The following is an 18,809-nucleotide window of genomic DNA, read 5'->3' as shown; positions in this document are numbered from 1 at the left end:
CCAAACTCCATGGGGTTTCAAATATCCCCAAGGCCTTGAAGGAGGAAGGCCGCTGAGCATGGCCGAGGAAAGGGCTGCATCTGGTCTGCGTTACCCAGTAGCCGCCACTGCCTCGAACCCTGTCTGGGAGCTGGGCCGGATGGGGTGGGAGCCAACAAGAGAGGGCTCAGCTCCCTGCCAGCCTCCCTCCAGCTGCCCCAGCCCTTCCCTTGAGACCACAGAGCTAAGAGGGCCCCTCCCGACATTTAGGCTAGATGTCCCATCTGGGAGGGTGGCAGCTGAGGTCCGAGGTGGTAAGGGCAGCTTCGTGGCAGGACTGTGAGACATTCATGGCTTCTGATCAAATCAAGAGTTCTTTCCACTGCCCTGCTCTTCACCTGGCCCTCATGCTGCCTCAGGATAGCATAGACAGGACTTCCCAGGTGGTCCAGTGGTTGGGAATCCATCTGCCAATCCAAGAGACATGGGTTTGATCCCTGGTCCTGGGGGATTCCACATGCCACAGGGCAACTAAGCCCGTGCACCACAACTACTGAGCCAAAAATAAATTAAATAATAAGCAAATAAATTAAAAAAAAGAGAAGAAGATGGCATAGACAGGCAGCTCCTGGTGGCCAGCCCAGGGGGAAGCAGAAAGGGGTGCTAGGGGTTCATGTGACTTCAACACAAGCCGAGGAGAACACCAGTGCTGCAAGAAGTGATCCACAGGGGTGTGAGAGCCCTAAGCCAAGAGCAGAATGAAGGGTTCTCAAAACACATGCCTTTTGACTTGCAAAAACTCCCCCACCCAGGCTGTGGACTGCGTTCAGCCCACACTGCCCGAGCTCCTGGTCCAGCCTGGTCCTCTCTCCCACTGGGGCCCTGCGTCCTCCCACTGGGTTCTCACAACAGCCCCATCTCATGGAGGCGGGGACTGGGGCCTCCCCTCTCTGAGCACAGACTCTCTGCTGGGCTAGATGGGGAGGGAGCCTGGCTCCTCAGTCCAGCAGCTTCTCTCCTCTTCTGAGCCAGAGCAGGGCAGCAGGGCCTCCCTCCTGGGGTGGGCTGGATCTGCTGCCTCGAGCCCCCCAGAGCTTTGTCCTGGGGCTCCACCCAGGGTCCAGCTGGGCAAGGGGCAGAGAACAGAATGGTTATGACCTGGTCTTGTTTGTGAGCTTGTGCTTAGGCCCCTGAGAAGACTTCAGCACAAAGTTTCATGTAAATAAGAAAGAAAGGAGATGGATTTTTGGAACTGAGTTTCCTATCTCCCTATCCACATGCCAATGACCTAATGACTTAACCTTTTCTAAGTAGGAAAAATGTAAGTTGTGCTAGAAAAATGTCAACACTGCTTATGCTTTATCCTCACTTTCTGGCAAAAAAAAAAAAAAAAAGGAAGGAAGGAAGAAAAAGAGAAAGGAAGAAGCAGGGGAGGGAGGGAGGGAAGGAGGAAAAAAACAAACAAAAATTCCCCCAATTCATGAGAGTACAGATTACAGAACAGGGGATCAGGAAATCTCGATATTACACGGTTCAGATCGCATCTCAGGAACACAGAGTGACGTGGGTTTCCTGGTCCACTATAGAATCTTTAAGAAAATGAAGTCCTCCAGGTACACAGCCCAGCCTAAAGTTAATTCTCTAAACCTTTGGTTATATATTTTAAAAATTTCCCCCATTATGCTTCTGAAACAGAATTAAAAATATTGGGAAAACTGGAAGTCAGTGGCCAATATTCATACTATCCTAGGGCAGTTAAACACACACACATATACAATCACACACACTCAATGCTCCCATACACAATCATACATGGGTAATTCTATGTATATCTTTTTTCACTTTGCTGAAAACTCACATTTAAATCCCGGCTCTGAACACATCACTTTAGCCCTCCGTGCTTCAGTGTCCCCATCTGTAAAAGAAGACTGGCAGTCCCACAAAGAGCATAGGAGACAATGTGTATGGAACCCTGGCGGTTCATTGACGATCACTGTTAATATTGCTGATGTCTGCAGGCCCCCTCAGGAGCTCTGGGGTACCCAGAGAGCTCCCACGCCCTTATTTATCCCACAGCCACTGAGAGGGTATGTGTGTTAGGCCGGGCCCTGTGATAAGGGCCCAGAAACAGACACGGCCAGGGCTTGCCCTCAGTCCAGAGCTCAGTCCAGGAAAATGGGCAGATACATAAACCGGCACGGGAAAACTTGGGTGACGAGAGCGGTGCTCATCGTCATCACGCAGACCGGTGCTGGGGGACTCTGCACAGAAGGTCCTAGAGCCGCCGGTTCAGGAGGGAAGAGGGAGTGTGTAAAACCGGCGCGTGGGAGGGCACCACAGCAGAGGAAACAGAAAATGCAAAGACCCCAAGGCCCCAGAGAGCACGGCCATCCGGGGGTTAGCCAGCCTTCAACTCCGGCAGAGGAGCAGATGCTGACAAGAAACGGGATGCCAGGAGGCGGAGCCTTGAATGACATTTGAGGAGATCTGGGGTTCACCCTTCCACCAACAAAAATGCTTTCAGCTCTAAGGAGCAGAAAACAGTGATGCAACTGGCTTAGCAAATAGGAGATGGGAGCTCCCCTGTGTCAAGAAAACGGGAGGAAGCCCATCTTGGGTTAGTAAATTCAGCAGCTCATCCACATCTTCGGGGTCTCCATTAGTTCCTGCCTTTGCTCTGCCATCTTCTGTGTCAGAATTGTCTCCTCGTGGACCCAAAGTGGTTGCCATCATTCCAACATCACATGCAGGCACCACAACATTCAGAAGGGAAGAGGGGCTATTGTATGTTCCATGGGTCTCTCTCTCTCTTCTGTCTTTCTCTCTCTCTCATTCTCTCCTTTTTACAATCAAGGAACTCCTTCCAGAATTCCCCAAACTTCCCTCCACCTCTAACAGGCCAGAAGACATCTTATGTGTATCCCTAAAACAATCTCTTGCAGGAGGGGTGGGCCATCATGGGTGGCCCCCCTGGAGCTGGCCTCTCCTGAAGCTGCAGTGGTGGGACCAGGGGGACAGAGGAACAAGGCAGCTGCTGAGACAGCAAGGGAGAAACGCCAGGGTGGATGCGGACGAGGCAGTGAGTGGTATCTGCTGAAGTCCCCAAAGCACTGAGGACTCGTTAATAACCACCCTGTGCCTCAGTTTCCTCAACTCTAAAATGGAGATAATAGTTTCTAACTCACAGGTTTACTTGCGAAGATACAACTGCATATCCCCTGTAAAGCCCGCACAGCAGTGCCTGACACACTTTCATCAGTCAGTAAGAATCAGTCCCTTATCATCGCTAAATTATCCTTCTTTCTAATCAAAACTCTCATTCTCCAAGTTAAGTGAGGCCCCAGGATGGAAGCAAATCTAACGGTGTGACAACTGGGAGGTCTCTTCTTGCCTCTCTAGGCCTCAGTTTCTGCATCTCTATGTCAAGATGACTGGGCCAAGTGACCTCTGCACCCTGACCATCTCTGGGGTCCATGATCCATTCTAGCCTGCTCACCATGCTTCACGAACACTGCTTTAGCCACCCTCCAAGCCCCGCTCAGGCTGTGTTCTCAGCTTGGAATGGACCCCCATCTTTGGGACATCTCCAAACACTCCATCTGGGGAACTCTTCCCACCCAGTGTCCCTGAATTCAGTTGAGCTGAGTCAGCCTCACATTGTACCCCCACCAGCCAGAAGCCTGTGCACCTGCTCCCTGAGGGGGTGTGGAATGAATTAGGAGATTGGGACTGAAATAAATATACAACTATGTATAAAAAGACAACTGAGAAGAACCTATTGCATAGCACAGGGGACTCTACTCAATGCTCTCAGTTCAGTCACTTCAGTCACTCAGTCATGTCCGACTCTTTGAGACCCCATGCGCTGCAGCACACCAGGCTTCCCTGTCCACAAAAACTCCCAGAGCTTGCTCAAACTCATGCCATCCAACCATCTCATCCTCTGTCATCCCCTTCTCCTCCTGACTTCAATCTTGACCAGCATCAGGATCTCTTCCAGTGAGTCAGTCCTTCACATCAGGTCACCAAAATATTGGAGCTTCAGCTTCAGCATCATTCCTTCCAATGAACACCCAGGACTGATCTCCTTTAGAATGGACTAGTTGGATCTCCTTGCAGTCTAAGGGACTCTCAAGAGTCTTCTCCAACACCACAGTTCAAAAGCATCAATTCTTCAGCGCTCAGGTTTCTTCACAGTCCAACTCTCACATTCATACATGACCACTGGAAAAACTATAGCCTTGACTAGATGGACCTTTGTCGGCAAAGTAATGTCTCTGATTTTAATATGCTGTCTAGGTTGGTCATAGTGTTTCTTCCAAGAAGTAAGCATCTTTTAATTTCATAACTAGAGTCACAATCTGCAGTGATTTTGGAGCCCCCAAAAATAAAGTCTGTCACTGTTTCCACTGTTTTCCCATCTATTTGCCATGAAGTGATGGGATCGGATGCCATGATCTTAGTTTTTTGAATGTTGAGTTTCAAGCCAGCTTTTTCACTCTCTTTCACTTTCATCAAGAGGCTTTTTAGTTCTTCACTTTCTGCCATAAGGGTGGTGTCATCTGAGTATCTAAGGCCATTGATATTTCTCCCAGCAATCTTGATTCCAGCTTGTGCTTCATCCAGCGTGGCATTTTGAATGATGCACTCTGCATATAAGTTAAAGAAGCAGGGTGACAATATACACCCTTGATGTACTCCTTTTCCTATTTGGAACCAGTCTGTTGTTCCATGTCCAGTTCTAACTGTCGCTTCTTGACCTGCATACAGATTTCTCAGGAGGCAGGTAACGTGGTCCGCTTTTCCCATCTCTTTAAGAATGTTCCACAGTTTGTTGTGATCCACACAGTCTCCTGAAAGATGAATTCCCCAGGTCGGTAGGTGCCCAATATGCTACTAGAGATCAGTGGAGAAATAACTCCAGAAAGAATGAAGAGATGGAGCCAAAACAAAAACAACCCCAGTTGTAGATGTGACTGGTGATGGAAGCAAAGCCCGATGCTGTAAAGAACAATATTGCATAGGAACCTGGAATGTTAGGTCCATGAATCAAGGTAAATTGGAAGTGGTCAAACAGGAGATGGCAAGAGTGAACGTCGACATTTTAGGAATCAGTGAACTACAATGGACTGGAATGGGCAAATTTAATTCAGATGACCATTATATCTACTACTGTGAGCAAGAATTCCTTAGAAGAAATGGAATAGCCCTCCTAGTAAAGAGTCCAAAGTGCAGTACTTGGGTGCAATTTCAAAAACAACAGAATGATCTCTGTTTCTAAGGCAAACCATTCAATATCACAGTTATCCAAGCCTATGCCCCAACCAGTAATGCTGAGGAAGCTGAAGTTGAACAATTCTATGAAGATCTACAAGACCTTCTAGAACTAACACCCAAAAAAGATGTCCTTTTCATCATAGGGGACTGGAATACAAAAGTAGGAAGTCAAGAAACACCTCGAGTAACAGGCAAATTTGGCCTTGGAGTACAGAATGAAGCAGGGCAAAAGCTAACAGAGTTTTGCCAAGAGAACGCACTGGTCAGAGCAAACACCCTCTTCCAACAACACACGAGAAGACTCTACACATGGACATCACCAGATGGTCAACACCGAAATCAGATTGAGTACATTCTTTGCAGCCAAAGATGGAGAAGTTCTATACAGTCAACAAAAACAAGACCAGGAGCTGACTGTGGCTCAGATCATGAACTCCTTATTGAAAATTCAGACTTATATTGAGGAAAGTAGGGAAAACCACTAGACCATTCAGGTATGACCTAAATCAAATCCCTTATGATTATACAGTGGGATAACAAATATATTCAAGGGATTAGATCCGATAGACAGAGTGCCTGAAGAACTGTGGACAGAGGTTCGTGACATTGTACAGGAGGCAGCGGTCAAGACCATCCCCGAGAAAAAGAAATGCAAAAAGGCAAAATGGTTGTCTGAGGAGGCTGTACAAATAGCCAAGAAAAGAGGAGAAGCTAAAGGCAAAAGAGAAAAGGAAAGATATTCCCATTTGAGTGCAGAGTTCCAAATCAAGGAGAGTTAAGAAAGCCTTTCTCAATTATCAATGCAAAGAAATGGAGGCAAACAATAGAATGAGAAAGATTAGAGATCTCCTCAAGAAAATTGGAATTACCAAGGGAACATTTCATGCAAAGATGGGCACAATAAATGACAGAAATGGTATAGACCTAACAGAAGCAGAAGATAGTAAGAAGAGGTGGCAAGAATACACAGAAGAACTATACAAAATACATCTTCATGACCCAGATAATCATGATGGTGTGATCACTCACCTAGAGCCAGACATCCTGGAAAGTGAAGTCAGGTGGGCCTTAGGAAGCATCACTATGAACAAAGCTAGTGGAGGTGATGGAATTCCAGTTGAGCTGTTTTAAATCCTGAAAGATGATGCTGCAAAAGTGCTGCACTCAATATGTCAGCAAATTTGGAAAACTCATCAGTGGCCACAGGACTGGAAAAGGTCAGTTTTCATTCCAATCCCAAAGAAAGGCAATGCCAAAGAATGCTCAAACTCAGTGCACTATGGTGACCTAAATAGGAAGGAAATCGAAAAAAGAGTGGATGTGTATACACATAGGACTGATTCACTTTGCTGTACGGCAAGAAACTAACACAACATTGTAAAGTAACTATACTCCAGTGAAAGTTAACAAAAATAAAATGGGCTTCTTATAGACAACAGGTAGTTGAGTCCCATTTAGTTATGCCTCTGAGAGTCTCTGTTTTTTATCAGTATATTTATACCATTCACATTTAAGGTAATTACTAATGTAATTGGATTAATATTTACCATGTTTATAATTGTTTTCTATTTGTTACACTTGTTTCTTTTTTTTTAATCTTCCTCTTCTTCTCTTGCTTCATCTGGTTTTATATGATTCCATTTCTCCCTGCTCTTAGCACATCAATTGAAATTTCTTTAAAAAAACCCTTTTAGTTGTTGCCCTAGAGTTTACAATATACATTTACAACTAATCTATAGTTATAATCTATAGTCTATATAATCTATAGATTATAATTTATAGTCTACTTTCAATAACTATATTGCTTCATGGTCCCTTGTAGTAGGGTATTTCCAATTTTTCTTCCCATCCCTTATAACATTGCTGGTGTTTATTTCACTTATCCATATACTATAAACACCCAATACTTTTATTGCTGGGGTTTTGTTATTATCTTTGCTATTTTCACTTTGAACAGTTGTCTATTAGATCAATTGAGAATAAGAAAATAAAAGATTTTTACCTTTATTATTCCTTCTCTGATATTCTTCCTTTGCTTATGCAGATCTGAGTTTCTTACCTACTTTCCTCCTCTCTGAAAAACTTCCTTTAACATACCTTGGAGGGCGGGCCTACTGGTGACAAATTCCCTCAGGTTTTGTTTCTCTGAGAAATTTTACTTTTCTTTCCTGAAGCATGATTTTGCTGAATACCAAATTCTAGGTTGATGCATTTTTTTCTTTCAATACTTTAAAATCCCCTCTCCATTCCCTTCTTGTTTGCATGGTTCCTGATGTAATTCTTACCTTTCCCCACCTCTGGACAAAGTGTATGTTTCCTCTGGTTTCTTCTGGGATTTTATCTTTGTCTTTGGTTTTCTGCAGTTTGAACAAGATTTGCTTAGGTATAGATACTTTTCTATTTTGCTTACTCGGTATTCCCCAAGCTTCCTAGATCTATGATTTGGTGTCTGTCATTAATTTTGGAAAATTCCCAACCATTACTACTTCAAAAATGTCTCTTCTCTTCTTCCTTCTCCTTCTGGTATTCCCTCTGTGCATATATTATACCTTTTGTAATTGTCCCACAGTTCTTCTCTTTCCCACTCTTTTTTCTGTTTGCATTTCAGTTTGGGAAGTTTATCAGGACATATCTTCAAGTTCAGTGATTCTTGCCTTGGCCATGTCCAGTCTACTGATGAGCCCATTAAAGACTTTCTTCATTTTGGTACAATGGTTTTGATTTCTCAGATATCCTTTGGATATTTTCTTAGAATTTCCACCTCTTTGTTTACATTCTCCATGTAGCCTTGCATGTTATTTACTTTTTTCCATTGGAATACTAACCAAACTTATCAATATTTTAAAACCTCTATCTGATTAATTCCATAAATCTTTGTGATATCTGAGGCTGGTTCTAACACCTGCCTCGTCTCTTCAGACTGTTTTCTCTTGTCTTCTTGCATGCCATTAATTTTTTTGTTGAAAACCAGATATGATATATCAGGTTATAGGAACTTAGGTAATGAGGCTTTATGTTAATTTGGTTAGGAGCTGACCTGTGTGTAAGCCTTGCTATCGCTGTAGGTGCCAGAGACTTTAGTTCCCTAGAATTTCCTTGCTTGTGTTTTCCTCCCCTGTTATTTTTGAGCTTCCCTAAGGACTCCTTCTTAAAAACAGGCTGTGTCTTGCAGCTCTTTCAGCTGTAATCAATTATAATACTGACGATCTGTTATATTAGCAGTAAGATGTTGGGAAGGGGAAACAGACTATATTCCTATCACTAAATCTCTGATATCCAGTTGATCTGAGTCCCTAGGCTGTGACGTTTTTAAGTATATCTTAGCCTTTATTTCTCCTCTTAAATGAGACAGTAAGGCTAAAGAGGGCTGCAGTTATTTAACTGCCCTTCCTCTAGGTCAGACAAGGCTCTGGTAATGTATGTTTCTCCTGAGCGGTAGGCCTTTGTTTTGGCATATTTTAAAGTGTTTATTTCTCCTGCCCCAAAGAGGGTATTTTTCTCTGATCTTTACCACATGAACCTGGAAGGGTGTGGAGGGGACAAACAGGGAAACTAGGATTGGCACTATACATATACACTGCTGCTGCTGCTGCTGCTAAGTCACTTCAGTCGTGTCCGACTCTGTGCGACCCCATAGATGGCAGCCCACCAAGGCTCCCCCGTCCCTGGGATTCTCCAGGCAAGAGTACTGGAGTGGGTTGCCATTGCCTTCTCCGATACATATACAGTGCTGCTGCTGCTAAGTTGCTTCAGTCGTGTCCGACTCTGTGCGACCCCATAGATGGAAGCCCACCAGGCTCCCCTGTCCCTGGGATTCTCCAGGCAAGAATACAGGAGTGGGTTGCCATTTCCTTCTCCAATGCATGAAAGTGAAAAGTGAAAGTGAAGTCGCTCAGTCATGTCCGACTCTTAGCGACCTCATGGACTGCAGCCTACCAGGCTCCTCTGTCCATGGGATTTTCCAGGCAAGAGGACTGGAGTGGGATGCCAGTGCCTTCTCCACGTATACACTACTATGTATGAAATAGATAACTAATGAGAACCTACCGGTTAGCATAGGGAACCCTGCTCAATGATCTGTGCCAACCTAAATGCAAAGGAAATCTGAAAAAAAGTGGAGATATGTATAACTGATTCACTTTGCTGTATAGCAGAAACTAACACAACATTGTAAAGCAACTGTATTCCAATAAAAATTAATTTACAAAAAAGGAAAGAAATATGGGCAGATGATCTAAATAAACATTTCTCTAAAGAAGATGTATAGATGGTCAAACAATCATGAAAAGATACTGGTAATTATTCAGTTCAGTTCAGTTCAGTTGCTCAGTCATGTCCGACTCTTTGCAACCCCATGAATCGCAGCACGCCAGGCCTCACTGTCCATCAGCAACTCCTGGAGTTCACTCAGACTCACGTCCATCGAGTCCGTGATGCCATCTAGCCATCTCATCCTCTGTCGTCCCCTTCTTCTCCTGCCCCCAATCCCTCCCAGCATCAGAGTCTTTTCCAATGAATCAACTCTTCACATGAGGTGGCCAAAGTACTGGAGTTTCAGCTTTAGCATCATTCCTTCCAAAGAAATCCCAGGGCTGATCTCCTTCAGAATGGACTGGTTGGATCTCCTTGGAACTCTCACATCCATACATGACCACTGGAAAAACCATAGCCTTGACTAGATGGACCTTTGTTGGTAAAGTAATGTCTTTGCTTTTCTTTCTTTTTTACTTTATTTTACTTTACATTACTGTATTGGTTTTGCCATACATCAACATGAATCCGCCACAGGTGTACATTCAAATCCTGAATCCCCTCCCACCTCCCTCCCCATACCATTTCTCTGGGTTATCCCAGTGTACCAGCCTCAAGCATCCTGTACCCTGCATTGAACCTAGACTGGCGATTCGTTTCTTACATGATATTATACATGTTTCAATGCCATTCTCACAAATCATCCCACCCTCTCCCTCTCCCACAGAGTCCAAAAGTCTGTTCTATACATCTGTGTCTCTTTTGCTGTCTCGCATACAGGGTTATCGTTACCATCTTTCTAAATTCCATATGTATGTGTTAGTATACTGTATTGGTGTTTTTCAACTTGCTATCTAGGTTGGTCATAACTTTTCTTCCAAGGAGTAAGAGAGTTGGACTGTGAAGAAAGCTGAGCGCCAAAGAATTGATGCTTTTGAACTGTGGTGTTGGAGAAGACTCTTGAGAGTCCCTTGGACTGCAAGGAGATCAAACCAGTCAATGGTAAAGGAAATCAGTCCTGAATATTCACTGGAAGGACTGATGCTGAAGCTGAAACTCCAACACTTTGGCCACCTGATTAGAAGAACTGACTCATTGGAAAAGACCCTGATGCTGGGAACAATTGAAGCCAAGAGGAGAAGGGGACGACAGAAGATGAGATGGCAGGATGGCATCACTGACTCAATGGACATAAGTTTGGGTAAACTCTGGGAGTTGGTCATGGACAGGGAGGCCTGGAGTGCTGCGATTCATGGGGTCGCAAACAGTCGGACACGACTGAGCAACTGAACTGAACTGATATATATATATATATATATATATACACACTATATATATACTCCCACCTGGGAAGCCCATATGTGTGTGTACATATATAATGTGTGTGTGTTTTTATATTTAGCACAGAGATTTTTCATATTTATTTATATTATAGATATATAATACCTATATAATACTACATATTATACATATGTGGATCTTAGTTGTGGCACTCAGGTCTTCAATCTTGCATGCAGGATCTTTCTGTTGTAGCATGTGTGATTTTTAGTTCCATAATTCAAACCTCAGTTGCAGCATGTGGGATCTAGTCCTCCAACCAGGAATTGAACCCAGATCCCCTGCACTGGGAACATGGAGTCTTAGCCACTGGACCACCAGGGAAATTTCAGCACAGAGATTCTTAACTGCTTTAGAGAAATGCAAATGAAAACTGCAGTGAGATACCTCTTCACACAGGTGAGAAAGGCTATCATTAAAAAGTCTACAAATGGAGAAAAAGGGAACCCTCATACACTGTTGGTGGGAATGTAAGTGGTGCAGCCACTATGGAAAACAGTATGCAGGGTCCTCAGAAACTGAAAGAAGAATCACCCAGCAATGTGGGATATGCGGGATGTGTGGGATATGACCCAGCAACCCCACACCTGGGCATATAGCCAGACGAATTGATAATTCAGAAAGATATACGCACCCCACTGCTCAGAGCAGCACTATTCACAATAGCCAAGATATGGAAACGACCTAAAATGCCCATCAGCCAATGAAGGGATAGAGAAGATGTGGAACAAATGGAATACTATTCAGCCACAGAAAAGAATGAAACAATGCCGCTTGCAGCAACATGGATGAATCCAGAGAGACCACACTCAGTGACGTAAGTTGGAGAAAGACAAATACCGTATACTGTCACTTAAGGCAGAATATAAAATGCGTACAAATGCACTTATCTACAAAGAAATAGACTCACAAACAGAAAATAACATGTGGCTGCCGGAGGGAGGAGCTTGGGGAGGGGTGGAGTGGAAGGTTGGAGCTGGCAGATGCAAACCATTATACATAGCAAGGTCCTACTGCAAGCACAGGGAACTACAATAGATTCAATGTCCTATGATAAACCATAAAAGAAAAGGGTATTAAAAAGGATGTACGTATGTATATGTATGTATAACTGAATCACTTTGTTGTACAGCAGAACTTAAACTTATAAATCAGCTGTATTTCAATAAAATTTTTAAAATAAAATCTTGAAAAAGAAATATGAAAAAGAATATACATATATATGTATATATGTAACTGAATCACTTTGCTATACACTACCAACTAACACAACACTGTAAATCAACTATACTTCAATTAAAATTTTTTTTAATTAAAAAAAATTACTATTCAAGCGTTCGTAATAGTTACTAGCTTTGGCGGCTTCTGCTTAAGTAAGCTGGTCTTAGCTGTGATCCTCTATATTCAACCGTGTCTCCAGATTTTAGAGCCACAGTCTGCCCTGGGACCTTAATTCTCTGATGGATCTAAAAGTTGTTGACTTTCAGTTTGTTCAGCTCTTTCCTGCTGTGAGGATGAGAGGGACATCTTCCAACTCATTTTATACATGGGTGTTGAAACCAGAAGTCCCCCCACTGGGGTCTTAACACATCTGCCAAAGGCCTGCCTTCCAGTCAAGGCACACAGAGACGGGCAACTGTGTTGGAATGGGGTGCAAAGCCAGGAGCAGCTAAGCTCAGTGCAGGGCCACTCAGAAGACCCACTCTGGGACTTCCCTGGTGGTGCAGTGTTCAAGAATCCACCTGCCAATGTAGGGGACACAGGTTCCTCCCTGGACTGAGACGATTCCGCGTGCCACAGGGCAACTGGGCCCATGTGCTACAACTACTTAGCCTCACTCTAGAGCCTGAGCTCCGCAACGAGAGAGGCCACTCCAGTGGGAAGCCCGCGTGCTGCAGGTAGAAAGCAGCCTTGGCTTGCCGCAACTAGAGAAAGCTGGCATACAGCAACGAAGTCCCAGAGCAGTCGAAAATCAATTAACTTAAGAAAGAAAAAAGAAGACTCTCCCTGCTCCTTGCAAGAGTGAGGTACCATCAGGGGAAACTGAGGTTCTGATGAAACAGCCTAGAACCACAACCCTAGGACCTGTCTGCTTCCCAGTCCTCTGCCAGCTCTGACCTTCTGGATCCCTCTATCTCCTCAAGGGACTGGCTTGAGCTGTAGTAGAGGCAGAAGCATGGGGTCATGAGGGCAGGCTGGCCAAGAACACCCCCTCCAGCTCTAGCTCCATCCTTCTCTAACTGTGGCCTTGGGTTGGTCACTGCACTTCTGGGGCCTCACAAGTCAGTCCAGCCTTCTCTACATCCCACTGCAGCCCGAGGGCCAGCTAAAGGAGGGAGAGAAGGCAGGCTGAACGCAAGTAGCTAATGTTCGTGTAGTTATGTGCCAAGCATCATTCCTAGTACTTGATGTGTATTCATAGATTTAACCTGCTCAACAAAAGTGTATGATCCAGGAAATATTGTTACCCTATTCCCTGGTGGCTCATACTGTAAAAGCACTTGTTTGCAATGCAGGAGACCCAGGTTCGATCCCTGGGTTGGGAAGATCTCCTGGAGGAGGAAATGGCAACCCACTCCAGTACTCTTGTCTGGACAATTCCATGGATGAAGGAACCTCGTAGGCTACAGTCCATGGGGTCGCAAAGAGTCGGACACGACTGAGTGACTTCACTTTCACTTTCTTTTATGGAAAAGGAAAACCTAGGAACTAGAAGTTTGCAACAATAATCAAGAGTAAGTGGTGAAGTCTGGGTCTGAACGCAGAGTGCATATTCTTCCTGGGTGGCTCAGCGGTAAAGAATCCACCAGCCAATATAGGAGACATGGGAGACGGGGGTTTGATTCCTGGGTCAGAAGAGGAAATGGCAACCTGCTTTAGTATTCTTGCCTGGAAAATTCCATGGACAGAGGAGCTTCGGGGGCTACAGTCCTTGGGGTCGCAGAGTCAGACACAGCTGAGCACACACAGACATGCACATTCTAGGAAGAAAGGTGAAGGAGTTAAGATCCTCAGCTCTGGGAAGCGGGCTCATCAGAGGGAGAGTCCCTCCCACTGTATTAGTGTGCCTGTGGGTGTTAAGGGCTGGAGGCTCCCTCCAGGGTCTTCAGGGGATGCCGGTGCTAACAGGGGAGCCAGACCAGCTGGGCTGCTGCTGCTGCTGCTGCTGCTAAGTCGCTTCAGTCGTGTCTGACTCTCTGTGACCTCACAGATGGCAGCCCACCAGGCTCCCCCGTCCCTGGGATTCTCCAGGCAAGAACACTGGAGTGGGTCGCCATTTCCTTCTCCAAAGCATGAAAGTGAAAAGTGAAAGTGAAGTCGCTCAGTCGTGTCCAACTCCTAGCAACCCCGCGGATTGCAGCCTACCAGGCTCCTCCGTCCATGGGATTTGCCAGGCAAGAGTACTGGAGTGGGGTGCCATTGCCCTCTCTGGGAGCTGGGCTGAGGCTGGTGCAGGTCCTGTTATCCTGCCCCTCTATGTGGCAGGACAAGGCCGGGGGACACATCTGTGTGCCTCGCCCCACTTCTCCAACCTGACTGTGCACACAAACCAGAAGGATCTTATTAAAATGCAGATTTGGATTCAGCAGGTCTGGGGCAAGGCCCTAGATTTTGAATTTCTAAGTCTCCTGGGTAATGTTGATCCCTGCTGGCCCAGGGACCACATTTGGAGAAACAAGACACTACAGGACCCTGCCTCTCAGGCTCCACCTGCCTGATCCCTCCCAGTTCTGGAATGAGAGCTCTCTCCACCACCACCTCTCAGGAGGCAGCATAGTCTCTGAAGGGCATTTAAGAAAAGTTGCACAGGGAAAGGTCAGCCTCGTAAACCCACTCCAGTATTCTTGCCTGGAAAATCCCATGGACAGAGGAGCCTGGGGGGGCTACAGTCCATGGGGTCACAAAGAGTTGGATAGGACTCTGTAAACCAGTTAATCAACATGGGCCAAATCTGAGTTGAGCCCGGCAACTCCCATCACCTACAAGGTCCCAGAGCACTGGCTTCTAGCTAAAAAGCAGTGCTTATGGCACCTGTAAGATGGAGAAATGATCGCAGAAGATGATGTCACGGGGTTGACGTGGGGAGTGAATGAGCAAGCATGCGTCAAGCGGTTAGCCTGGGGTCTGGCACACAGAAGGCGCTCCTTAAGCATTACCTCTTAATTTGGTCAATAAATAACCAGCAGATGTGGGTTTGAAGCTGACTTGGAGAAAATGAAGTACAGCGGTCCTCAAACCTGAGCGCACATCGGAGTCACCTGGGAGGGCTTGCTAAACCTCAGCTCTCTGGCCTCCACCCCCAGCGTTTCTGATCTAGCAGGGCTGGGGTGGGGGTCTGGGACTGTATTTCTCACCAGTCCCCAGGTGATGCAATGCCACTGATCCAGGGACCAATTTGGAAACCCTCTGACCTAGGGGAACTCTTGTCCCTACCCTAAAAGGAGGAGTTTGGAGGCCAGGCCAGAGCTGGCAGTGCCAGGGCAGTCACACCAGGAGGGGGTACCTTTCCAGCAGCCTGGGCTCCAAGGACACCAGAGAGGGGCTCGTCAGGGGCCTGAGGCCCCTCCGCAGGCCTCTCCTCCAGGCCGGTTCCCTCCTGCCTGGCCCAGCGCCCTGGCCCTCAGAAGGCCCCTCCACCCAGCTTTGTTTGCATTCCTGGAGCCTGCGTCAGCTTGGGCAGTGGGCATGTCTATGCGGGCAGGCCTGGCGCAGTCCTGGCGGCTGGCCCTGCTCCCCAGGCCTCCTGGGCAGGCGCTGCAGTGGCCACGCAGGGCTCACTTAGCAGGCCTGGTGACTCACGCTTCCTCCCGGATTCCGGGAAATGCTTTCCTCCTGTTGCTGCTGCTGCTTTTTTTCTTGTTTAATGAGAAGTTCTCTGCAGACTTCCATGGCAACCTCAGGATGGAGAGGCAGCGGGAGAAGGTGGTCAAATCCATTCCCAAGAGGGGCCCCAAGAATTCCCATCACACACACACATATACACCCTTGCCAGCCCTGGCCGGAGCCCCCAACCCACCATGGAGCTCTGGTCCAGGAGGGCTAGCCCCAGAAATGCTCGCTTTTATTAAAAAGGAATGGCCTCACAAAGGCACGACTGTAGGAAAGGTTGTAATTTGCCCAAATAAAACTTAATTTGATCCATGAAATAGCTGTGGTTTATTGTGTAATAGATGTGCTATGTGTTTCAGTTTAATAGAAGCCAATATAATAGGGGGCCAGCTGGGGCCTCCAGAGGCCAGCCTCTTTCCCACCACGCACAGTAGGGCCACACAGCCCGCCCTGATGGCGAGACCCTCCAGCGGGAGCCGATGGAGAAGGGCTGGCCACAGACTCCTGGCCCAGACCACAGAGGCCCGTGGGAGAGACAGCCCAGGAACAGAAGAGTAACAGCACTTGAAGGAAAAGGAAAAAAGAGAAGAAATGAAAACCATCCTTTTTCCAAAGCAAGACTGTAAGTGTGAGTCTGAGGAGGGGGCTGTAGGGACTGAGTCACTTTCCTGTCCCCTGCTGGAGTGGGAGGGCCCCTACCAGGGGCTGTGGGAGAAAGGATTGGTCTGTCAGCTGGCACGGCTAGGGAAGGGAGCCTCTAGGACAGTCCCTGGGGAGTAGGTAGCTGGTTCGGCCTCCAGAGGCTTCGTGCGCAGGGTCAGGGTGGAGGAGGTACAGGCTGGGGGAGAGAGAGCCAGTGTGGGGGCGCTGAGTGGCTCACGTGGGTATGGCGGGGCCCCGGAGATGGTCCAGGCAGCATTCCCTGCCCCCGCCAATCCTGACCTGAAAGCCCAGACTGAGGGTCAGAGAGAGTAAATAAGCTGGGTGGGGGGCGCTCAGTCGCTCAGTCGTGTCTGGCTCTTTGCAACCCCGTGGACTTCAGCCCACAAGGCTCCTCTGTCCATGGAACTTTCCAGGCAAGAATACTGGAGTGGGTTGCCATTTCATCCTCCAGGGGATCTTCACAACCCAGGGATCAAAACCGCCTCTCCTGCATCTCCTGCATTGGCAAGCAGATTCTTTACCTCTGAGCCACCTGGGTCAAACAGCCAGGGAGCAGCTCAGCTGGGTTTCAGTCCATAAACCCTGACGACACACTGGTGCTGGGTCTGGGACAGGGACCAGTAGATGGGATGCCAAAGTGGTCTTCCAGATACCAGGAATACTGGCCAGCTGACAGAGACCAACAGAGAAGGGGTAGGAACGTGGGTGGAAGGAGCGGGCTCTCACATTTGCCTGCCGTTCTCTGTGAGCTCGGCACTGCTCTAAGCAAGTCATGTGCATTATCTCACGTAATCCTCTTGACGGCCCCATATAGTAGGTAATATGTGTGCTGTCGCTCAGTCATGTCCGTCTCTTTGTGACCCCAAGGACTGTAGCCCACCAGGCTCCTCTGTCCATGAGATTCTCCAGGCAGGAATATGGAGTGGGTTGCCAGGCTCTCCTCCAGGAAATCTTCCCAACCCAGAGATCGAACTCACATCTCTTGAGTCTCCCGTGTTGGCAGGCAAGTTCTTTACTACTAGTGCCATCTAGGAAGCCCAGATATAGTAGATATTGGTGGTTCCATTTGTCAGATGAAGAAATTGAGGCCAGGGTGGCTTGTCCAAAATCATAGTTACCCATGGACCCTCTACTGCCTCCTGTGGGTGAAGACAGCATCCAGTTACCAGCTCGCCCTGCCCCACCCCATTCCCTAGTCCTTTCTGGCCCCTGGGTCCAGTTTGTTCCTGACTCATTCTCCCCAGGAGTGCGTCCCTAAAAAAGGTCTTTATTTGGCTCAGTTTGACCTTCAACAAACCTCTGAGCTTCAGTTTTCTCATTTATAAAATGGTAATAATTACACATACCCCACCAAGGCTGTTGTGGAGATTAAATGAGATATCATGTAAAAAGCACGTGAGCCATGATTTGGCCTTCAGAAGATATTCCTTAAATCCATCCATTTCAAGCAACTCCCACTGAGAATACTATGTGCCAGGTAAGTTCTGGACATTAGCTTAGGGGGAAGAAACACCTAGATTTGAATTCCAGCTCTGCTATTTACTTGCTGAGTATCTGGAGGTTACTTTACCTCCCTCAGTTTCACCATCTGTAAATTGGACATAACATTACCTATTTCACAGGGATGCTGGGATAATTAAATGAGATTACAGATGGCACATAATAGATCGTGCTCAATAAACAATAGTTACTTCCTCCTCATCATCCACATTATTATTCTCTTTCTAAACTCTTTTATGGCATGGCCTCTAGCGTGTAGCAACGACATGTCTAATGCAATGTTGCCCCATAATCCTGCTTGACCTGTGTCCCCTCTCCCTCAAAGGTTTCTCAGTCTATCTGTGAACTAGGGTTCCAGTGCTGAGGCTCACAGAACCGTCTGTATCCCGAGTACCCCAGAAACCCATCACACATGAACCTAATGACTGAAAGAATGGAAAGCAGTTACCCTGGAAGCATGGTCTTCTGTTCTTCCAAGGAAATGTCCTTTTTTTGCCAACTCCACTGTTGAGCTGAGAAGGGCGGGTCTGTGCGGCATCCAGAGGGACAGCAGCCTCATTGATCAGGGTGGGGTCTTCCAGGGAGAGCAGCCGAAAAGTCTTCTCTGAAAGCCAAGTGAGAGAGGAAATGCGCCCCATCACCCTTCTGGGAACTGCGGGCATGTGCCTCTCTTCCCCTCCTACCCTGCTAACTCCCACCTGGACCTGACAGATGGCAGCAAGGCCAGGGAGCCCAGTTAGAAAGCCATGCTGTGGCCTGGCCACCTAAAGCCACAGTGTGGGGCTTATACGAGACTGGAGCCATCGAGACTGTGCCTCAGCTGTGTGTGTGTGTGTGTGTGTGTGTGTTTGTAGTACACTACACAAATGTAAGGTTCAGACTTCCCTGGCAGTCCAGTGGTTAAGACTCTGCCCTTCCAATGTAGGGGGCACGGGTTCCAGCCCTGGTCTGGGAACTAAGATCCCACATGC

General features: G+C 47.0%; 2 long non-coding RNA genes across 2 annotated transcripts; both read right to left on the bottom strand.

The window, feature by feature from the left end:
* Positions 1-3,709: 3,709 nt before the first annotated feature.
* LOC138444074 (uncharacterized) lies at positions 3,710-6,543 on the bottom strand. The gene is made up of 2 exons (XR_011258396.1): positions 6,286-6,543; positions 3,710-4,832 (listed from the first exon to the last, which is right to left on the bottom strand). It is a non-coding gene; the product is annotated as an uncharacterized lncRNA (long non-coding RNA).
* A 9,343-nt stretch (positions 6,544-15,886) lies between these two features.
* Positions 15,887-18,442, bottom strand: LOC138444300 (uncharacterized). Its single transcript, XR_011258427.1, has 2 exons — positions 18,287-18,442; positions 15,887-17,477 (listed from the first exon to the last, which is right to left on the bottom strand). It is a non-coding gene; the product is annotated as an uncharacterized lncRNA (long non-coding RNA).
* Positions 18,443-18,809: the final 367 nt, after the last annotated feature.

Source organism: Ovis canadensis, chromosome 7 (genome assembly GCF_042477335.2).
Source record: "Ovis canadensis isolate MfBH-ARS-UI-01 breed Bighorn chromosome 7, ARS-UI_OviCan_v2, whole genome shotgun sequence".
Classification (NCBI taxonomy): domain Eukaryota; kingdom Metazoa; phylum Chordata; class Mammalia; order Artiodactyla; family Bovidae; genus Ovis; species Ovis canadensis.
The sequence above is the reverse complement of the archived record's forward strand: the minus strand, read 5'-3'. Positions and strand labels throughout refer to the sequence as shown.